This window comes from Pinus tabuliformis, chromosome 3_1 (genome assembly GCF_031772625.1).
Source record: "Pinus tabuliformis cultivar Carrire ecotype Pingquan chromosome 3_1, CPIR1, whole genome shotgun sequence".
Taxonomy (NCBI): Eukaryota; Viridiplantae; Streptophyta; class Pinopsida; order Pinales; family Pinaceae; genus Pinus; species Pinus tabuliformis.
Genome location: NC_142301.1, coordinates 523,278,132 through 523,302,389, shown reverse-complemented (window position 1 = coordinate 523,302,389; position 24,258 = coordinate 523,278,132).

Below are 24,258 nucleotides of genomic sequence, written 5' to 3'. Positions count from 1 at the left end.
TTTCTGTCATCGCGGGGCACCTATACAAAATGGGAAATGATGAGATATTGTGAAGATACGTACCTGAATTCAAACGAAGCCAGATCCTCATCGAAGCACATGGAGGCACTACAAAAGGACACTATGCTAGATGTGTGACCACACAAAAGATTCTTTGCATAGAATTACGGTGGCCAACCCTACAGTATGATTCGAAAGTGCATTGTAAGGCTTGTGATATGTGTCAAAGGACGGGAAAACCATCACGAAGGGACGAGATGTCGTTACATACACAAATGACACTGAAACCATTTGAGAAATGGGAAATTGACTTTGTGGGACCGATCAAACCTCAGGGAGAAATGGTCGCATTTTACATCATCACTGCGACAGAATACCTGACACGATGGGCAAAATCACAGCCTGTCAAAGACTGTACAGCTACCACAGATGTGAAATTTTTGTTCGAAAATGTGTTGAGCCGATTCGGTTGTCTGAAAATCTTAATGAGTGATCACGGAACACATTTCCTAAATGAAACCATCAACGCACTCACTGAAGAGTTCTAGGTGTATCATCAGAAGAGTACACTGTACCATCCACAAGCTAATGGGATAGTAGAGGCATTCAACAAAATACTGGAGACTACATTGACCAAAGTTTGCAACGCATAGCGAAACGATTGGGACCTATGTGTACTTGTTGTACTATGGGCTTATAGAACAACGTCCAAGAAGCTGACAGGACAGACACCTTTTTGTTTAGCTTATGGAGTGGAAGCTGTCATGGCAATGGAATATGTCATACCTAGTTTACGAATAGCAGCGCTTACAGGCATGATGGACCATGAAGCTCTGGTAGAAAGGCTTGCGCAATTAGAAGAACTTGAGGAAGAATGGTTTTTGGTTTTTGAGTCATAGGGTTTTCTGCTATAAGTTTTGTAATGTAATGTCAGCCTACCCATGGTCCATAGACCATGGGATTGTATAAATAGAGCAAAGCTCCAAGTTGTAAATCAGTTAAGCGAATAATTAGAGTAATCATGGAATAAGCATAGCGAAAGATTTAAGTGTAGAATCGAGTGTTTGGGTCGTAGAGTAGGAGAAGGCTCTGCAACTGAATGCGTAGAGGCCTAGTAGAGTCCGCAGCTAGGTGTGCGGACCCCTGCAGCTAAGTGCGCACGGTGGAGTCGAGTCAGTAATTGAAGACAGAATAATAAAGAGAAGTTTGATTCCCAATCTTGTGTATCTTGTTTTGTGTTATTTCCCGTTTCATACTATATGCAATTATACTGTTTTATTTATCGCATGCACTTATATGAATGTTGAACACTGTTAAGTTTAATTTCCATATGAAAATAAGCTAAGTGATCAACTAATATTGGGTTAATAGTAAGGAATTTGGTAATAACACGGATCGTGCCCTGAGTAGCGATGCACGAAGGTAGCATCGTAGGCTATGAGGTACTGATAGGTGCGTGTAGCGACGTGCACGCAAGGTTGAACCATGAACCACTTGAACACATCAGACATCTCCAGGGTGCGAAACCTAGTTCTAGCACCCTCCCATACTACTTCGGGTGAGACCTTAGTCCATGCTTCGCGGACTGTTTCCAAAAGGGCCAGTAGTACCAGGATTTGCTTGACTAAATCACCTTTGAACTTGGGTCAGGCCCCAACAAGCCAACAACACAATTTTCTAACTTCTACAGGGTTTCCTGTAGTTACTACAAGAATTTCCTATAGTACTACAGGATGTCCTGAAACACTATAGGAATGGAGTCCCGATTGGAGAATGATGATGCAGGCCTGTTCTAGGTTGAAAAGGGGGCCCATACACCTCACCATCTCTCACCCTACAGTAGCTCATGACCATACCAACCTCTGTGTCCATAAAAAAACCACTCAGAAAAATGAGAAAATACACGAGAAAAAGAGAAAAAAGAGAGCCCAACAGACATGCCATCATTGGACTCACTAACCTACCACTCCATCTCCTCCAATTCCATCCTTCCACTCTTAAATCACCACCCATCGCTCCTCCAAGTGAAAAAAAAGAAGAAAAAAATGATAGAAAAAGGTAGCTACCAGATTTCTTGTAGTAACTACAGGAAACCTTGTAGTAGCTTATGTTATAACAGCAATAGTTTCCCCATGTATTCTCCTTCACCATCCATGCAATTCAAGAACTAAAACACCCTTGCAGGCATTATGATTTTTATCCAAAGCTTAGCAGTAGCAGCAGTGATGAAGCACCTAAACACAACAACAAAGAAGACAACTACATCAATAGGAAGAAATCAACAGAAAAGTGACCAAGCAAAAGCACATTCTTGAAAAGAAAAATAATCATAGCAGAGTCACCCTCCAACATGCATCTACCAAGCGAAGGAAGAAATAACTATGCTGCCTCATCCAAATTCTTCCCTAAGTGTGATATGATAAAAGTGTAGGAATATGAAAATGTTTGATTTTATAAGCCGGAGGTGGCCAGTTTACTTGGCCACCATCAACTCGAAAACAAAAGGTGAACTCCTAGTCAACATGCCACGTTGCAATGTCACATCAAGGAGAATGAGTCAAAAATGTGGTCGAGTTAATTTGTGTGAGAGTGGGTGATGATTATGAGGGGAAGTTTCATGATAAATAAGGGTGGGCCAATGGTCCCAAAGAGGAAATCCCGTACACTTCCAGCCAATACAACGCTCCAAGGAATCGACCATAAATAGAAAGCATTCCAAACTCTCATGCACCATTTGTCCATTTCGAGAAAAGAGAATACTGGGACCAACTTGGAGATCCATCGAGGAAGAAACCTATGTTAGCCACCCTACAGGAAACAAAACTATAGGAACAGCTACAGGAAACACAGGGAGCTATAGGAACCATTGGAAATTCACAGAGAAATATGCAAGGGGGTGCCTAGGGTCCAGTTGTTAAACAAGTATTCTCATACAAAGCATCACAGTGAAAGGTATGTAGCCCATATCTCTTGTATTTTGAATTGATAGCTAGGAAAAGAAAAAATCTGATTTTTCTAAGTGATTACAATGGGCCTAGGGTTAGACGGAATTGTGTGAAGTTTAAAAGTTGTGTGGAGATAGAATGAAATTGCAGCCATCCACCAATATTCTAAACCCTTAGTCACCCTAGAAACACTAAGGCTAGCTTACCAAACTCCATACAACCAACTAACGATGAAAGAGACATGACAGGTGGATTTAACGAAGGGGAACCCACAGAGTCCTCCAGGATACACCTCCATCCCCCTACGGTAGAAATATTTATAAGGCATAACTTGTTGGGATTCTTTGAGTTGCTCAGAGGGTATGATGATGATGTAGCTCAATAATTTTCCATGGCACGCAACACTCAGGCTAGAACTAGTGCTACTATTGTGGTAAGAGGACTATCAATTACAATTATTCCTGAGGTAATTAGTAGAATCATTACACTGCCTCAAGGGATGCAATGGAGAAAAGAGGATAAGGCTGCAAGCACTTTTGCTAAGAAATATTTTTTCTTAATGGGGGAAGAGAAAATTGAGGAAAAAAATAGGATAATAAGGGAAAGCCATCCCTATCCTTGGAATGAGGTGAGCTACCATATTCTATATACCTTGTGAAGGGAGGCTCAATATAATATATGGCTACCAATTTAGACTCCTCCATGAGTTGATATTTGGAGAGGAGATACCCATTAACAGAAACCTTAGTGTGCCATAATTCTTGCTAAAGTCAATAATAGAAATGAGCCTAAGAGTCCAAGAGGGAAAATATCATCAATTTTCACACCATGGACTTATTAAGCTAATACTAGAGGATTCCTTGAGCCAACTAATAATCCCTATTCAATCATCCACATTTAGAGACATGGATTGAGAGGCTGTGATTGAAATACAAGCTCTTGAATATGATAGGGAAAATACCTATAGTGGTGAAGAGGAGGCATAAGAAGATGAAGAAGAACCTTAAGAGGAAGAATAAGAACCAGAGGAGGCATAAACAGATAAACAAGGGAAGAAGAAATAAAAGAAGAAGAAGGAGAAGAGAAAAGTGAGGACGAAGAACAGAAGGAAGAAGTAAGCCCTAAAGAAAATACCAAGGAAGGAGATGAATCTCCAAGGGTCTCTCTTGAACTCATTGAGAAGGAGGCAATTTTTGCCTTGACTGCCCTAAGCACACCTGTCAAGTCAAAAGGGAAAAGATAGAGGCAGACTCCCCTCTGCTTCAAAACAAGGAGGAGCACCTGTATCAAACAAGGGAAAACACAAACACCCTCAAGGACTCGAATCATAATTGAGCAGTCACCAAAAGAGAAATAAAATCTAGTTTCCCTGGAAATAAAAGGTGAAGAAGACACATCAAAATAATCTTCCCCAAATTCTCCCATCACCTATGTTAGGAAACCTATCACCGGGTCAACATCAGAAAATAATGACAAGGTACCTGTGACCCCATTACAGAGAGGGAAAATCCTTCCACAATATCCTCACACTGTCATATAGGAAACTCTATCAGCACTACAAGAAACACAGAAAAACCTATAGGAAGAACAATAGGGACAAAGGGAAGGCAAGGAAGCAACAACACAAGTGCAAGAGGAGGAATCTTCTCCAAAGAGATCTGAGGGAGAGTTTCAAGATTTGTAGGAGCCTAGCCCATAGCCCAAGTTTAGCTCTTATTACAAATTCATTGAGGGAGGCAGAGTAATACCACAAAATTTTTCCATTCCTCTCCTCTTTGAGCTTAAGAAAGAGAGAGGAAGAACACATCGTTGGATGAAAATTTCCAAATCAAAGAAAGTAGAGGATGTGGGGCGTATGTAAGAGAAACTCATAAGGATGGACAAAGGGTTGAGTAAGATAAGAGACATGGAACGAATTACGAGATCTAAACTAGAGGCAGAAAACACATGGCTAAGGAGGCAATTACAAGAAAAAGAGAGCTAATTGGCCACCATGGCAAGCCTCTCCATGGAGGCACTCTAGTGCAGGAGGCCACCAAACTCATATTCCTTCTACGCCAAAGATCAATGGCTGCAATTTCAGATCAAGACACTAGCACAACAGGGGACTATGCCTTTCCAAGACTATAGGTAGTTCATTGAACTATGTGACAAGAGCACCCTAGAGGATAAGGCAAAGATATTTGAATTCTAATTACAAAAATTGGCCTTAATAGACTTGAGTGTGTGGGATGCCAATGTGAAGTTGGGGGACTTACAACTAATGGCCCTTGCATCATGGAGGAGTCATGAGGAGGCCAGGGCTAAGGAAGTGAAGAGGGTGTTGGAAAGAGAATAAAAGGAGACCCTTTACATCACAGCAGAATAAATAAATTCAATGGCTTTCATAAGCATCGATAAAATCATTGCAAATCATCCCCAACTTGAACTAAGATACCTAGCTACACAAGAATAAGAAATCGCACATTTTTAGAACACCTTGATATTGTTATGCAATCAAATCCAGCAAGCATGCTAGAGGAGATGGAGCACCCTACCATACAACCTAAGGACCAGAGAGTATCTTTCCCTTGAGAGGATGAGAGATGCACTAGAAAGGAACCTATTATATAAGAATGCAATGCAGAGACTCAAACTCAATTGGATTGGTTTGAAACTTTATCCACCCTTGCTGTTGGCTATGATAGAAGGTAGAAAGGAGGAATATGAAAGAAAGAAATGGGTGGAAATAGAGAAACATGCAGGGTTTTATCCACAAGAGGAAACTCTATCAACAGAGGCCTGGGATGTCAGAGAGGCCATAAGAGCTATTAAATATATGGACATAGACTAAGTTTCTCTGAAGATGAGCAAAACTTTTAGTAGAGGGTGATGCTCATCAATAGGTAAATTATATGGGCCTTAGTGTCACTCTCCAGCTTATTAAAATCAACTTTTCTCACATTTATTTACATATTGTACTATGTTTTTCCTTATGAGAAGGGTAAAGGTGAGATGTTATGACATGTGGGCTAATTTTCATTAATTGTAGGATTGGGATAATCTAAGCGCAGGAACTCAAAGTAGACAAGAAAGAGGGATTTTAGGAGATTTTGTCTCCCTCCTTAACTTCTCAATCACTCAAAGATTCCTCCACCAGATCTCATCAGCTCAGAGTTACAAGTAGCCAAGCCAACCGAGTTCATTGTTAGCCAAGCCAGTGATAGTTGAAGGAAAGTCAATCTCGAGTTTAGGAGCCAAGCCTCCCTAATTTTTAGGAAGTTGTTGGTAGCTTCAGTTGTATAAATAAGAAGGGCTAGGGCCTCATTAGGATTCGACTTTTTATTGTAGCCAAGAGGAAATTTCGAGTTAATATATTGTGACTATTATTCTCATGTTATTTTTGACATTTTGATGATAACGAAAAACGTTTCTTTGATCCAACACTGAGTTGACTCAGAGGGTTCAAGCTCTTGAGCTAAGGCCCACCCCTAGCAGTAGAGGTTCCTCTTTTTGTACATGTATTCTTAGATTAGAATCATAGATTAGTTGTTGAAGTTGTTTAATTTACAAGTCTTTGAATGATTGGTTAGCTTTCCTTCGATTACTTGGAGAAGTATATCTGTGTTACATTATTGAAATAAAATACTTTAGAAAATCTTGTCACTGTGGCCTCTTCCTCATCTCCCACATGGGATCATGGTTTGAGGGCCCCACTCTCACAGCCCCAAAAACATATTTATCTCTTGATCATTGCATAGATTAGGATTTCTTGTTGAGTAGATCATTGTTTATGATTTCTTAGAAGCACCTGCAATTCTCATTTTGGTTTCTTGAGGCTTTTGTCGATTAGAAAGCATTCCATTCCATATTTTTAAGCCATTAGCCATCACTAAATCAATTTCTCAGATTCAACTCATCTTTTCTACATTTACATAAAGTTGTGCATGAATGAAGAAAATAATATGTGTTGTTGTAGGAGTTTTTGATCTGCAGGGGGAACTCATTCCACTAGTGTCATCTAAGTCTTCTCAGCCTATTGACTTGATGGGGCATGACCTAGGTTCAACGTTATATGCGCCAACCAACAAAACCCTAACTATTAGCCCTTTCGCCAACAACCTGCATAGCATAGGCTACAGTCTCACCCGAAGTAGTATTGGGGGGATGATAGAACTAGGTTTCTACATCCAAAGGCATGTGTGATGGGTTCTTGCAGTACTTATGACTTAGATCTACCTTTGCGCACCTTTAACCCTTCTGAATAGACAATTACTTTAAATGCACTTAAAAAAATTCTAGATCTTCACAAAGGTTCATATTCATTCATAACATGCATAAATATTACATATCTACTATTGTCGTGAAACAAATAAGAATTAATTCATGTAAATAATAACACAAAGCAAAGATACATAAACTTAACGAAGTAAGAAAGAAGACACAGATGCATCAGATTTGGCTCAGAATCATCTTTATTAAGTATAATCATTCAAGTACATACTTTTTTTCCCTTCGCACTCAGCTACAGGGGCCCGCGCACTCAGCCTGCGGATCTACAAAGGTCTCCACGCACTCATCTGCGAGAGCCTTCCCCTTTCTCTTAAGTACAAGAAACAAACCTTTCCTGCCTTAGCTTACCTGACCTTACAACAATTCTTATCAAAATGTTACTTTCTTAGACTCTCTATGACTCATTTATATATAGAATATTTCTTACAATACCATGGTCTGCAGACCATGGTCGGGTCTCAAAACTCTCTATCACTTACCCACTGAAGGGACTAAAGCCCATTTGACTCATACTAGCGTCACGCTCCACTTCCATATTTCACGAAGACTTTACATGCTCACAAAAGTCGATTACAAATTTTAACCAAAATTTGACTCAAACTTGACCCCAGGGACCCTATCCCAACATGCCCCAAACACAAATTGGATGACTCACCCTTGAGTCATTCGACTGGCACAACAATATTGGCTTGGAGTTCATGGAACTCCATCTTCAACACATGCAAATCAGAAGTACCCTACACTGCGGTCTGGTGTACTTCTTCGACCAGCTTCTCTATAATAGGGCCTTCCATCGCGAGTCCCATCATCCTTTTCATCTGCTGGATGGTCTGCAACTTTTCTTGAACTGATAGAGTGAGCCAAAACTTTCCCTCTTTCCATGGTTGATACCTGGCCCTCCAGTTGTCCTCTATACATTTTAGTTCTTCAATCAATGTCTGCAGTTGTTGTCCTTCCTGTAGCCGAGCAAACCATTACATTAGCACCAAAGTGCACATGGTCGACCTGATTTCTTCAAACTATTGATGCTTCTCCCTTATATATGTACCAATCTTCTTCACGGTGGGGTCCTCCTACAGAGATGTCAAAATTTCCATGGCCTTCTCAAAGAGATCTCTTTAGTACTTAACTGTTGTGTCCAAAGTGTCCATTCCCTCTTTAATCACTACTCCGTGCTTCTCCTAGACTTCTAGCGGAGTGTTTGGCTGCAACTTCAACTCCAACTTTGAGATTTGTAGCTGAAGTTAAAATCAGACTCAGACGACTTCATCCTTTGATTCCATGACCACTGTATCCAAATTTCGAATCTTTGTTGTTGACTCTGCGTCTTCGGGGATGTTGAGTTCTGGCACCATATTACATGTTTATGTAATGGATGCCTCCAAGTTTTGGCTACATGTGGCCATTTCTTCCTTCTACTTCAATTCTTGGGCCTTTTCTGCAAATATCTACTTGTTGTTGGTCTTCACTTCATTTATTGCTAGTAGTGCGCATTCCTCCCTAACCCTTAACTCATCAGATACTCCTTGATGTAATTCATGGAGGTTCTGAATAGGAAGTGCTACGAGATTGACATGCAAGTCCTTGAGCTATGACAACTGAGTGTTTCCTTCCTTTGACTACGCACATAGGGACCCCATTGGCAGTGGAATGACTCTCAAATCCATATTTCGATCAGTATCTAGCGTAGTCGCACTCTCTTGTTGCAGACTTTCTTGAATCCCTCTTGCCTGACCAACGTTCACTTGTAGCCATCTCATCTAAATCTGTAGGTTGTGCAGATCCTTCTTCACATTCCACAGTTTCGGCTAGTACTTCTTTTCAAACTAAATTGACAGTTCTATCGTGGTTTCACAGAACTTATCTCTGATTTCATCCAAGTCCCCCTTAGTGAGGATCATAGGATCAATGTGTGTGGGATTATTGGATTTATGCTTCTTTCTAGGTCCGGAATTTGTCTCCTTGGTCTGCTTCAGTAGTTTAAAGGGAGTGCTCTACTCCTCACCCCTACCTCCTTCAACATGAGATTCCCCTTTGTCCTCAGTGTGTTGAGAAGAAGACTCCTCAATATCAACAGTGGTCTCCTTAGCAATGTTGTCTTTCTCAGCATTTGCCTTAGCAACAACTTCCTTCTTTTGTTGTGCAACTTTCTCTCGAGTTGTAGCCTGCTCAACCTCTTTCTACTTTTGTGATGTTGTGGTCTGCGTGGAGGAATTATCCCTATCCTTTCTTGTACCAATTTCCCCATAATTTCCTGTACATCAACGTCGCCCACCAGGTATGACAACTTGTACCATGTCTTCTTCGGATCCTTTCTTGTAAGGATAGACACATTGTGAAATTATGCCTTGAATTCTACATAATCCTCCAATTGTTTGTATAGATATGGTGACAGTATTGATCTCTAGCTGATCACCATGTGGAGCTCCATCTCAACCAGTACCTAAAACATCTTAGTTTCCATGACTCGCACAGGGTCTTTTGCCGCCCATAGTGAAGCGAATTTCTTGGCTTCTGGTAAATCAGGGTGTTGTGGAGGGAATTGACTGTCTTCTATCAGGGTCCACACAATTAGAGAAATCAACAACAATATCCAGGCATAATGGAAGGCCTTTCCTTCATCCTATGAAGGTGTTGCTTTCATTTCTGGTGCTACTTCAGGGGCTGTAGCTTCAGAACTTGTGGATTCTGCGGGGTTAGTGGTTGTCATTCTCTCAAATATTTTCTCTCGGCACCACTTAGGTAAGTTGGTGAATTTTGGTTGGGCTAAAATGTCTTCCCAAATCTTCTCAGACATATAGTAATCTCTTTGGCAGCAAGGGTTAAAGAAAATTCTCTAAAATAAAAGTGTTCTAACTCTAGCTAGCCTGCTAGATTTATAAGCAAATTTGAATTCAAATCCAACTGTTCCCTCCAAATTTCTATCATAAATGCATGTTTGGCGGCATATTTCCAAATATTTGAACCACAAATGTAGCTTCCCCACTCCTCCTAATGGAAACTTTATCATCCAATCATCTTTAGTGCACCCAATGACTATTTTTCGACCCTACTGCATGCCACCCATCTCCATGGTGCAACTCTTTTGGCGCAACTCCTCCTGGTACCCTTCTCTCTTCCATCGCGCAACCCCTTTACTTCGTTGTTCCATTTTTTTGGAAGTGTATTTTATAGTCCCATACTTCCTTGCAACTTCCTGGAGTACTAGGACTACCCTGCCATCATATAGTCATTATGCAGGGGCAGTATCACCATTGTACAACTTCAATTGACTGCCATTGAATTTTATCAAAAACAATTCCCCATTCTGCTTTGCAAGATAAACTGCGTCACCATCTGTAATTTCCTTGAATACATATAGAGCTAGCCAATGTATCTGAAACTTCGAAGGAATTTTTGTGAATTTTATATCATAAAGTAACACTAAATCATTCACCTTGAAGGTGCGCAACTTAATATGGCGATCGTGTCAGGCCTTCTCGTGCTCCTTTTGCACCATTTGGTGAAATCCTACTAAAAAACGGTCTTCTTCTAATTCTAGCAACTGCGCAAGGCGTTCCTGCATAGTGTCGTGATCCACTGTCTGAGTCAGTCCTGTAATCTATAGACTCGACACAATATATTCTATGGGCATCACAACCTCGATCCCATAGACCAATCTGAATGGAGTTTGGCCTGTCAATTTTTTACACGTCGTCTTATATTCCCATAGGACTACCGGTATGTGTACATCCCAATCATTCCATTTCATGTTGCAGGCCTTCGTCAACGCGCTCTCCAGGATCTTATTGAATGATTCAACCGTACCATTAGCTTAAGGATGATATGGCATACTCTTCTGATGATAAACCTGGAATTCTTCGAGTATCACAGTAATTGTTTCATTTAATAAATACATACCCTTATCGCTCATCAACATCTTAAGACATCTAAACTGTGTCAAGAAAAACAAAAAGAGGAACTTATCAATTGTAGCAGCACTACAGTCTTTGACTGGTTGTGCCTCCACCCATCTAGTCAAATACTCAGTCGCAGTAATAGTGCTCCTGTCTTTTTCCCTAGTGGTTGTATTAGAATGAAAAAGTCAATCGCCCATTATTCAAACACATGCAACAAAATCTATGACTTTAAGGGAAGTTTGTCCCTTCGAGATGACTTCCCCTTCCATTGACAAGCATGGCATCCCCTACAATACACTTTACAATCATTATGCACCATTGGGCATCACAAACCTGTGCGAAGAATATTTTGTACGGTTTCTCTACCTGCATATTATTCTCCCACCACTCCTCCATGTGCTTCAGTGAGGATGTTGGATCGTTCAAACTCTGGGAAATATTCGTGCAGTATTTCATTAGTGCCCATCTTATACTAGTGTCCAGCTATTACAGAAAAATGAGCTACGTGGGCCACCAATTCCTTTTTGTGTTGTGTATAATATCCCTCTAAGGCTATGCCAGTAGTTAAGAATTGAATTATATCTGCAAAGTGATCGTTTGCAACACGTACAACAAACAATTGTGCATCCGTCAACCCTTCCTCCAAGCTAGTGGGTTCTTTGCCTGTCTCAATTCTGGACAAGTGATCTGATCTCACATTTAATCATCTAAGCTTCACAATCACCTCAAAACCATATTCTTGAAAAACCAATAACCACCTACTGATCTTCCCCCCAAGACAAGCTCCTTGACCAGGTACTTGAGAGCGGAGTGTTCTATGTACATTTTGAAGTGCGCGCCTAAGAGGTAATGTCGAAATTTTTGCAGTGCGTATACCATTGCCAACCCTTCGCGCTTTATAGTTGAGTAGTTATTCTATGCCTTTGGCAATTTCCTACTTGCGAATGATATAGGGTGATCAATATCACCTTCACCTGGCCGAGTCAATACTGCATCTAATGAAATGCAAGATGCATCCACATGAACATGAAATTCTTTCTTCGAGTTTTGGAACACTAAAATGGGTGCAGTCATCATCTTTTCCTTTAAAACATCCAAGTTGTGCTAAGACTCCTCATCCCAGCAAAAAGTTGTGTCCTTCAACAGTAATTTCTCCATTGGTGCAGTTATCTGCGCATAATATTTGATAAACTTCTTATAGTATCTGGTGTGGCCTATTGTTACACGTAGCTACTTTACATTTTTAGGAGTGTCTAGATTGACAATAACAACTGTCTTCGCAGGGTTGACCATTAATCCCTGCTTGCATACCACATGGCCTAGCAAGATCCCATAAGGCACACAAAAGATACATTTCTTCAAAATCAGGCAATCTAGTATCTGTGAAAATTATCCAACGTAAAGTGCAAACTTGCAACATGGTGCTTTACCAACCCAAACACAGTCCAGTCATAAAAATATACTTCTAATAATTTATGGATGAATTATTTAACCACTGAAATTATGACCCTTGAGAAGATCGCGGGGGCATTCTTCAGCCCAAATGGCATCACTGTGTACTAGAAATATCCCCACTCCATGGCGAAGGTGGTCTTGTTGTGATCTTACGGCATGATCTTAATCTGATGGTACCCCGAGAACCCATCAGTGAATGAATAGGCTTCATGCCCTCCAACATTCTCTAAGACTTCATTTGTAAATGGTGTTGGAAATGGGTCATGAACACACGCATCATTTAACTTTTCAGATATACACATTTCCTGATTTCACCCTATTGCTTCTTTTCTTGAACAACCATAGCACTCACCCAATTAGACTCTTCTACTGACTCAATGATTCCGGCCTGCATCATTTTTTCAAGCTCTTTGCGTACTTTTTCATTATACTTGGGATTTAGGCGGTAGGGTCTCTGTTTCACTGGCTTCACATCAAGGTTTAAAGTGATCTTCATTACACCTAGATCCCCTACTATTCCTTTCCAATCTAAGAACTTCATAGGAAACAAGTCTTGGTATTCGCACAATAGCTCCACAACCATATTGATTGTATCTTCATCCCAATAATTACCTACCTTTGAAAACTTAGGTTGCGCGTCAAATCCAATGTTCACTTGTTTGGTCTTCAAACATTCTATTATATCAGGGTTCACTACTTTGGGTCCTTCAACCTTGCGTTATCCCTCGGTCTATAGAATGTTGATATTTCATGGACCCTTTTCTTCTTATTCTGCAGTCACATTGTATCATTCCAATGCATGGCGCAATTGTGTATTCTAGTCCTATTGAACCCATTCTACCATCTCCTCAGGCGTCTTGAAGATTGCAGCCTAAATTTCCTATTGTGATTCATCAATACACGTAAATCCATCCTCAAAACTGAAAGTTAACAAGAAAATTTCCCGCAGGATATCCCACTCAGTTGTCCCGTGGCATAGCTCTATTTCCAAGTACCAATTCATCGAAATAGTATCTAGGGTGTGAAAAAATATATGCACCCATTCATGTTGAGTTTCTTCTCCCTAAGCCCTAGTCCATCGCGTCAAGTGCTCACGTGGATCATCCTTTCCGTTGTATTTTCTGGCCATACAGGTATTAACGTACCCAAATCTTAACTTCATCATTCACTTGTAATCTTTCCAGTGAACAAAGCTATCCTTATGTGTACCCTACCAATGGGAAAGCGTGGCACGCATCACCAGATCAAGAGCCTAGAACCGATGCTATTATGGCACCTCCATTTCAAACTTATCTAGAAACAAACTAACATCATTTAATCCATTATAATGAGGAATATTTCTTACCTCCGTGGATATTTCTTACCTCCGTGCAACCTATTCTACCAATGCTCGAGTTCTTCATAAGAATTTGAGGTACAGGAGCTATCTTTATCCCATGTAATTCACACATCTACAATGGTATTGATCCAATCTTCATTGCGCATAATGATCTTGTATATTTGATCCAAATCTTGCTCCTCTTCAAAGTCGCGGACTAGTTCATTGTAGGACGCTCCTTTAGTGGGATCCAGTGGTACAATAACTTTGAGTGCCTTCCTTTCAAATGTCATCCTTCGCTTCTTCATATTAATTACCGCATCCATGTCAAAGGCTCAATCAATACCTAAGAGCGCAGGGTAAGGATTGTTTTCATCTACTATTTGAATTACTTCAAATTTGGATAGAGCGCTCAGTCCCTCAATGACTACTGTTACCTCATATAGGCACCCCATAGGAATGATCTTCTTTTAATTGGGCATGCGTAGCCCTATAGGAGACCATTATAGTGTAGGTCTCCCCATCCTTTCCCATGTCTTCATAAGTAGTACGTTCTCATCAGATCCCAGATCTAGGATGACTTGATCCATTTTGTATTCTCCAATATGTGCGGTCATCCTCATTTCACGCCCTGTTCGCTTCTTATGTTTACCCAATTTCCTCACAGCACACTGTTTGAGAATAGTCTTTATTTTACCCATTTAGTTGTCAATTAGCTACTAGAGCCTTTCCACTGCCTTTATATCCTGCAACAGCTTCATACAGGTTTTCAGAAAAGTAGCCAATAGTGAGGGATCCACATCCCGTGCTTCATTGTCTCAATCGGTTTCTCCTAATTTCCTAACGTAGAAGCCTCAACAAAGTTCTTCTTGGCCTCCATAAAAGTTTCTTTAGCCCTGTTGAGATCAAATCAGACCTCTTTTTTGATAGTCTTGTGCACCTAGTCTTCGGTTTCTGGTTGCTTTCCTTTATCTTCTCCTATGGAAATACCACTTCGTGTCACGATATTGATGCTATGGTCCTCTTTGCGAGGCTCCGCCCTCATCATCTGTATGTTTTGTGTGGGTTGTTGCATATTTTTTTCTCCTATCTTTGCTATCAGTACAGGGAAATATTCTATCATATTATCAAATTGTCTGCAATATTGACATGATGGATGCCTTGGGTTCTAGAAATCGTGCAAAAAATGTCCTACTTTTCCACAGTTATAGCGAATGATTTAATCGCGACCTCTTCCATCCCCTCCTCCAAATCCTCTTCCTTAGCCCTAGACTCCTTCATGCACTACACCTGCACCCTGATCTTTAGGCCAATTTTCTACCTGCATTCGATTCGTAGGGGTCCGCTCCATCATCAATTCATAGCTTCGGCAGTTTCGCTCATCATGCCCAACCAATTTATAGAAGGTACGAAACAAATTTTTTCGAGTCTATACCAAATTTTACAAGAGGTGACAATGTTCAGTCGCATGCTTCCTAGCTATCTGGCAGATAGCGCACTATAAAGTCACTCCTGTGCTGGGTCCTGCAATGTTCTCAGGTTTCAAAGGAATAGGACCTCCTCAATTAGGTAATTCTGATAAACAAGATAGTGATCCTTATCATGTCCCTTATATTTACATTTTATGCACCAAACTTCCGCACACGCCTTCGACTAAGATTCCTTTCCTGTTTTCAAGCTCTACAAATCCATGTATAGGCTTGCGAGCTACGATTGAATCTTTTGTACTCCAACATTTGTGTCCTTCATGGGTGAGGGTTCCAACCACATTGCAATCTCCACATCTTCTTCTTGTGTTACTATCTTCTGATGTGATAACAGAAATCTTAGATGGGTTAATAGCGAAGAAATGTACCAGTCTCGGTGTTGGTCATCTGTGATATTCATATTAGCCTATTGGATTAGGCATTTTAACTTCTTATCGAAGTCCCACGCGGACTAATTTACCCTTTGTTTTATCTCCTTAAACTTAGTTACAGACTATGCTTGAGACTTAGGATTTTCAAACTCATTATTTAGTACCTGTTGCGTCTCTACTATCATCGCGCCCAGTTGATTCGTACAGAACTTGATATACCACGTCAATTCCCTATCCTACACTGTTGTGAACCACTGCTCTTCATATTATCATCAGTAATCTCTTGTGCCTTCCACACAACATCCGTGACAAACCAGAATTGTTTAGGGTCTTCGCTTCCTATGCCCTTAAAGATCAGCATTTTCATGATGTTTTCCATGTTGAATGGTAGATGTGAAGGTGAAGATGGAGGTTGAGGGGGAGGTGGAGGTGTGGGTGTATGTGGCAGAGGTAGAGGTGGCAGTGGAGTGGATGGATGGGGTATCCCTTGGATACCTTGGCTTACTATCTGCAGCACGCTTTGCGGTGTTCTCAGAATAGTTCTTTCATCATCACTATCAAAAGATCCTAACAACAGACTATATTTACAGCCTGATTCTTCATTCCTTCTTAAGGGTTTTCCACTTCGCGTAGTCCCAAACATAAATGTAATCGAATAACTCGTTTCTCACCAAAAAACATCTTAATCCAAGTATTCAGATATTTTAAGTACTTACCTCTTGGTCCCTTGAAGAACCTGCACTCTACTTCACTATAGCTAATGTCCATATTGATCGTGAGCTCAGTAATGAATCCTCCTAAGATACGATCAATCCAGTGATTAATGGCCTGCACGATGTTATTTTCTGAATATTCCAAGCACTTCACCAGTTCTAGGGTCCATGCAATAGGGTCGTCAAGCTTCCACATACCCTGACTATCCGCCAACCTACATAGTCACTCGTGCAATTCGCAAGGGAAGAAATAGAAGAAGGCTTCAGTCTCGTCTGTGTATATGTATCTATTCAGCCACTTTTCCTTGGATAACCATGAGTTTCTATTCTTCTAAGTTGCAAATGTGTGCAACTTTTGATCGATCCACTTTTCGATTTCCTTTTTAGTAGGAAACAACTTATTCAACATCACACATTCCTTAGACAGATCCTGGTCCCGACAACTGAACCATTTGTTGGCTTGATGGGGCCTGACCCAGGTTCAAAATTATCTACGCCAACCAAAAAAACCCTAATTGCCGGCCCTTTCGGCAACAACTTGCGTAACGCAGGCTGCAGTCTCACCCAAAGTAGTATTGGGAGACGACAGAACTAGATTTTTGCATATAGAGGCTTGTTTGATGGGTTTCTTTAGTCATTATGGCTTAGATCTACCTTCGCACACCTTTAACCCTTCCGAATGGACAATTACTGTAAAGGCACTTTAAAAACTTTTGGATCTTTGCGAAGGTTCATATTCATTCATAACCTGCATAAATATTACATATCTACTATTGTTGCGCAACAAAAAGAATTAATTCATTTAAATCATAACACGGAGCGAAGATACATAAACTTGCAGAATTAAGAAAGAAAACACATATGCATCAGAGTTGGCTGAAAATCGTCTTTATTAAGTGTAATCATTCAAGTACATACTTCTTTTCTCTGCACACTCAGCTGCAAGGGCTCGCGCACTTAGCCTCTAGACTTACCAAGGTCTTCGTGCACTGAGCTACAAGAACCTTCCCCTTTCACCTAAGTACAAGAAACAAAACTTTCCTGCCTTAGCTTACTTGACCCTACAACAATTCTTATCAAAAATTTACTTTCTTAGAATCCCTATGAATCATTTATATATACATTTTTCTTACAATACCATGGTCCACGGACCATGGGCAAGTCTCAAAACCCTTTATCACTTACCCACCTAAGGGACTAAATCCCCTTTGACTCATACTTGCTTCGTGCTTTGCTCCCATATTTCATGGAGACTTTACATGCTTACAAAATAAGATTACAAATTCTAACCAAAATTTGACTCAATATTGACCCCAGGGACCCTATCCCAACACCACCTCTCGCCCAATCCTACCAACCACTAATTCAAATTTATGTTTTGTAGCCATCGTGGACAACCACCTTGAGAAAATCTAACCATATTTAAGAGTTGGGTTCATCCTTGGGTAGTGTGCACCTTCCCCATACCTTATTTCACCATCATACATCTTCCGAGCACTTTCTTTCACCTTCTTTACCTTCCCATAGCTTTCAGCTAAGTTTCATGTAGTAAATCAGGACATCCTTTAGTAACTACAGGAAATCCAATAGCAACTATAGGAAACCCTGTGGCAACTTGTTTTAGACTGTTTTGAGTAGAAATGATGAGCAAAGCCTAGGGTAGGCCTTCAACTTGACTTCCATACCCCTCAATGCGATTTTGGACCAGATTTCCCATACCTTCCTCTCCTACAAAAGATCAAATTGTTAGCTTAGCATTTACATTGCTAGATTGAAAACCAAAAAACTCTTTTTTGCAATATTTAGCTAGTGCATGCATACATCAGTTATAGCAATGATAGGATAATTCCCATACCTACTTAGTCCAGATAGCTAGATGATAGAATGCAAGGTTAAACTAGGTATCTTCTGCAACTAATCTGTGTTAATTCTTAGCTGGGTAATTTCATGCCATTTCATAGCACTTTCTATTCAGCAATTTCATTTCCTTAAAATAGTCAAGAATTTACTTTCTGCACTGAAAATAGCTTTACATTCACTGTGAGTAGTTAGCCTCCTTCTAGTCAATAGAAAACTAGTTTGAAAAACCCTAGTGGTCTATCACCCCAGTTGAGAAGTGACAAGAGTATATTGTTCCATCTGTTGTGCATATAGAACTGTCACCTCCAAGTTTGTACAAACCTCGGGTTGATAAGGTAAATTTGGTCACCCTAGGAGTTGCACCAACCTTGTTGCAATACTAGGGCTCATCACATATCAAAAGCCCAATGAATTTCGAGTAATGCTGATACATAATATTATCATCCACAATCTCATTGACTTCAAGTCCTCCATTACGCGTGCTCCTTTAATGTCTACGACAATGCCCTACAATCAACCCATAGAGATAATCTTCTACTGACTGGCCATGTGTAGCTGAATGGGTGACCATTGTAGATTTGGTTGCCCCATCTGTTCCCAAGTCTACTTTAGTTATACATTCGCATCTAATCCCAAGTCCAATATTACATGATCCATTTCAAATTTGCCAATCTGCATTTGTAATCACATTTCCCAGCCAATTCTTTTGTTATTTTTGTTGACCTTATTTACTATGTGTTGTTCAAGCTGTGGATTCTCTTTTCTAGCACAGTTGTTGATCAATTCTTGCAAACCTTCCAATGCTTTCTGGTCCCTTATCAACTTCATACATGTATACAAAAATGAATTTCGAACAGTTGAATCAAGGTTCTTTGTTGGAGTAAGTACTTTAGGAGCATTCTTCCTTGGTACTAGTTGCGTCTGCGTATTTGATGTTGAAGCTCCTAGTTCCATGAAACTCTTCTTCGTCTCTATGAAAGTTTTATTTTCCTTCTACAGATCAAACCTGGTATTCTTGTCTCCTACCTTTCTAACCCATGTGTCTACCATAGGCTTTTTATCCTCTTCTCTATCTTCTCCTATAGCCACACCACTTCGCATCACAATATTAATGCTTGGGTTATCTCCGCGCAGCTCGGATCACAACATTTTTATATTCGTAGGATGTTGATTCCTCTTTTCCTGCATCTTGGCCATTAAAACAGGGAAATATTCTATCACATGGTCAAATTATCTATTATACTAACATGAAGGGTGAGTGTGATTCTAACAATCTCATGCATAATGTCTAGCTTCGCCACAATTATAGCATATGATCTCACCCCGTCCTTATCCCACGCCTCCTCCTCGACCTTGAAATCCTCCACGGACTGCAAGTGAGCCATTATCTTTGTGTGCACGGCCTTCAACTTACATCCTATACGTCGTGGTTTGATCTATCATCAAGTCATAGCTGCAACAATGGTTCTCATCATGTCCTACTTATCGATAGAACTTAAAAAATAATTGTTGCGGTGATTGCACATACTTTTGTAATAAATAGCAGTGATCAATAGGGTGTTGGCCTACAAATCAGAAAATAATACACCATACACTCGGTCTGGTACTTGGTCCAGCACTAGGCTTTGGGTTCAAAGGATTGGGACCTTCGCCAGCCAAATAATCTGGATAGACAAGACACTAGTCCTTATAGTGAAATTCCTTTTTACACTTTAGACACCATACTTCTGAGCACATCTCAAACTAAACTTCCTTTCCTTTCTTCAAATCTTGCAGCTCCATATGCAAGCTTGCTAACTTGGACTGTACCTTTCGAACCCTTATGTGAGTATCTTGTACCTGCGAAGCTTCTAATTTCATCGTGATTCCTAATGCTTCCACCGATGTCCCAATATTTTGCTGCGATAGTGGTAATCCAAGGTGTGGCAATAGCTCAGCTATATACCACTCTTTGTGTAGTTCGTCAGAGATCTGGAAGTTGGCTTGTCCCATCAAAAATTTTAAACTCCGATGTACATCCCAGGAAGTCTCCTTAATTCCTTGCTTAATTTCTTTTATTTTTGTAATAAACTATGACTGTGACTTGGGCTTCTTCAACTCTGCATTCAGTGCATTCTTCATCGTAGATAATGAAGCAGATGGATTAGTAATATTGTACTTGATATACGACAATAGTTCCTTGTCATGCAGCGTTGTGAGAAGCTTCTCTTTCTTCATATCATCATCATTGATCTATTGCGCTTTCCACACATCTTCTGTGACAAACCAAAATTGATAAGGATCGTCTGATCTCTGACCCTTAAAGATAGGAATCTTTGTTGTGTTAGGCATGTCAAATAGTGGAGGTGGAGGTGGAGGTGTCTGTGTATGAGGTGGAGACGAAGGTGGAGGTGGAGTGGACGGGTGAGGAATCCCAGAAGTGCCTTAATTTTCTGACTGCACCACACCTCTAGGTGTACTAGGGTTTCTTCTTTCTTCTTCTCTTTTTGATTCACCCAATAATGGACTGTACTAACCCTCAATAATTTTTTCACGATCTACCCTGAATCTTTTTCCACTTCGTGTAGATCCAATCTAGCTTCTTTTAAACATCAATCTATAAGCATAGCACATGCTTCACACAATAGCATCTTAATCCATAGCTTTAAGGAATTCATATACTTACCTCGTGGACCTTTGAAAAATATGCACTTAGCTTCATTGTAGGATATTGTTGTGTCAATTCAAAATTCAGTAATGAAGCCTCTGAGGATACTATCCATCCAGTAATCAACAACTCTTGTGACCTTATTTTTAGAATCCTTAACTCTCTTCATCAACTCTAGGGTCCGCACAATAGGATCACTGTGTTTCCAACAAGGTTTGTTTACCACTAAATTTGAAATTCACTCGCGTTGTTCTGTATAGATATACCTCTGTAACAACATTTCTTTTGAATGGTGTGGATTTCTTCTTTCCTGTGTTGTAAATTCATGCAATTTCTGATCTACCTAATTTTGGATCTCTTTTCTATTCAATCGCCACATCACACCTCCCTCAGTTAGATCCCTGAGATAGATCTCGGTCACTACAAAAAACCATTTTTCGGATTCAAGGGCTTAGGCCCAAGTTCAGAGTTTGTTGTGCTAACCAACAAAACCCTATACCACTGGACCTTTTGGCAACAACCTACTTGTGCAAACTTCAGTCTCACTCAAGGAAATATTAGGGATGCTAGAACTAGGTTTCTGCATTCCGAGGGACTATGGAGTGTGTTTGTAATGTTTTTATCAGTTTAGGTCCTAATTCAACCTTCACGAACCGTTAACCTTATTATTATAGTCGTAAAGCGTTTTCCTACTTAACATACTTGCGAGTTGTGCGTAACTAGTCTACCATGTATTATTCATCATATAAAACAATATTTGAACCTTCGCAATGTAGTTCCAGAAGAAATATATAATAGTGACCCATAAACAAGCTAAGACATAGAAACTACACGAACATAAAAAAATACATAGATCTGTCTCAAAATTCTTGTTTATTAGTCAAGTCTTCCCAGATACAATCTTTGTGACCCTACGCACACAGCTGCAGGGGCCTACTCACACAGCTACAGACTTACCAAGTTATTTGTGCACACATATGTAGGATCATTCCCCTTAGCCTGACTATAGAAATATCTCCCAAAAAACAGACTCAAAACATCTATCTCCACAAATTGATTGCCCTAGACTTGCTAAGACATCCCTTTATATATGATTTTACCCTTACAATACCATGGTTCTCAAACCATGGGCGGAGCTCAAAATACTCTATATAATCTCATCCCTTTTCAAAAGAAGGGTCTTCGACCCACCCTAAATCCCATTTGACTCTTATAACCGTGTGCTAATTACGCTCTGCTCCTAAAAATGTGGAGTCTTTACATGAATCGAACAAAACTTAGACCTGGAAGACCTCTGCCCCACACCAAGAGAGAATGAATTTACCTCTCCCTCGATTTATTTCTCTATTATAACCTACTTCTCTTCAATATTATTTTCCTTCTTGATTGTGTCTAGGCCCATGCATCTCTCTTCAATATTTTTGGCTTGTGGGGGCCTGGCCTAGGTTCAGAAGTGATTTAGGCAAGAAAATACCTGTACTACTAGCCCTTTCAGCAACAGTCCACGGAGCGCGGACTGAGGTCTCACCCGAAGTAGTATGGGAGGGTGCTAGAACTAGGTTTTTTCACCCTGGAGATGTCTGATGTGGTTTAGTGGTATGCGGTCCAACCCCTGCGTGCACATTGCTACACGCACCTATCAGTACCTTGCAGCGTGCAATGCTGCCTTCGCCCAGCTCTACTCGGGGCTCGTTCTTTGTGATTGCCCAATTCCTTACTATTAACCCAATATTAGTTGATTACTTATCTTAGTTGCATAAAGAGAATATACTTAACAGTGTTCAACATTCATATAAGTGTGTGAATAAGTAAAACAATATGATTTCATTTGATATCAAACAGTAGATAACACAAAAACAGATACACGATTTAGAACCAAACTTCTCTTTATTATTCTCTGCCTCTGATTACAAACTTGACTCCGCCTTACGCACTCAGCTGCAGGGGTCCGCACACTCAGCTACGGACTTTACTAGGCCTCTATGCACTCAGCTGTAGAGCCTCTTCCTACTACTACTACCCAAGACACTTAGACTCTTGCTTCCCTATGCTTATTCCATGATCACTCTAATTATTTTAGCTACTTTACAACTTAGAGCCTCACTCTATTTATACAATCCCATGGTCTGCAAACCATGGGTAGGTTGACTTTACATTACAAAACTTAGGGCAGACAAACCTATGACTCAATCATATACTTCGCACTGCACACCCGCGATTCGTGGGGCTTTACAATGATATTACTCAAAACTTGGGCTTTGAGCCCCAAATCATGTTGTGGGGGGATTCCATGCCCAACAGGCCCCCAACACAAACATCGTGACTCATCCTCGAGTCACTCTGTCAGCGCGACGATCTTGGCGTGGAGTCACTCTAACTTGTCTTGTGCTTCCTGGAAGTCCGTAGCGCACTGTTCTACGGTTTGCTGCACCTGTTGCATTTGCTATGCTGAAACTTCTGTACATCCCTCCCTTAACGCGTACATACCTTGCATTTGTGCAAGCTTTCCTTTGATGTCTACCGTGATGATGAAGGTTTCATTAATCCATGGCTAAACATGCACTTTGAGAGCTGCTTCTTTATGGCACGCCGTGTCCACCTGCTCTTTTAAGGCCTTGGCTTGCTGCATCTTTGCAAGCCGCTGAGTAAGGACTACTATCTACGCAATCCATCTAACGTTGTCATACTTTTGCTGGAGCTCACATGCCTCTGTCTCCAGCTATTGGATGTTGGGGTCCTCCTACAACATTGTGAGGACTTCAACGACTTGTTCCAACATAGTGGTACAGTCGCGCAATGCACCCCCAATCTCTTCCAATCCCGTTGTAATTGCATTGGTGCGTTGTTCTTTGATTTCTGGGGGAGTGGAAGGCTGTACCTTCAACTGCAGCTCGACAATTTGAAGATTCAGTTCCAGCTGAACCTTTGTTGTTTCCTCTCTGGCTGCGCAAACTTCGGTAGCCAACCTGTGAATCCATGCCCCTACTGGTATATCCGCTGGGATGGTTAGCTTTGGGATGCATCGGCAAGCGTCATCCACTGTTTGCACTAGCTGTTGGTTATGTGACACCAACTCATCATGCTCCAAGATAAGTTGCTCTATGTTTATTTTATGCTCGCTTAGAACCTGGATCGCACGACCCTCCCTGATGTGGAGCTCTGTCGTTATCCCATCCTGCCGTTGGTATAGAGTGTCTTGGGGGAGCGCAACCAAATTAAGGCCAATGCCCTTTATCATACTCAACTTCGTATTTTCTGAGACTAGCGTGCCATCTGGTAATACTACCGTAT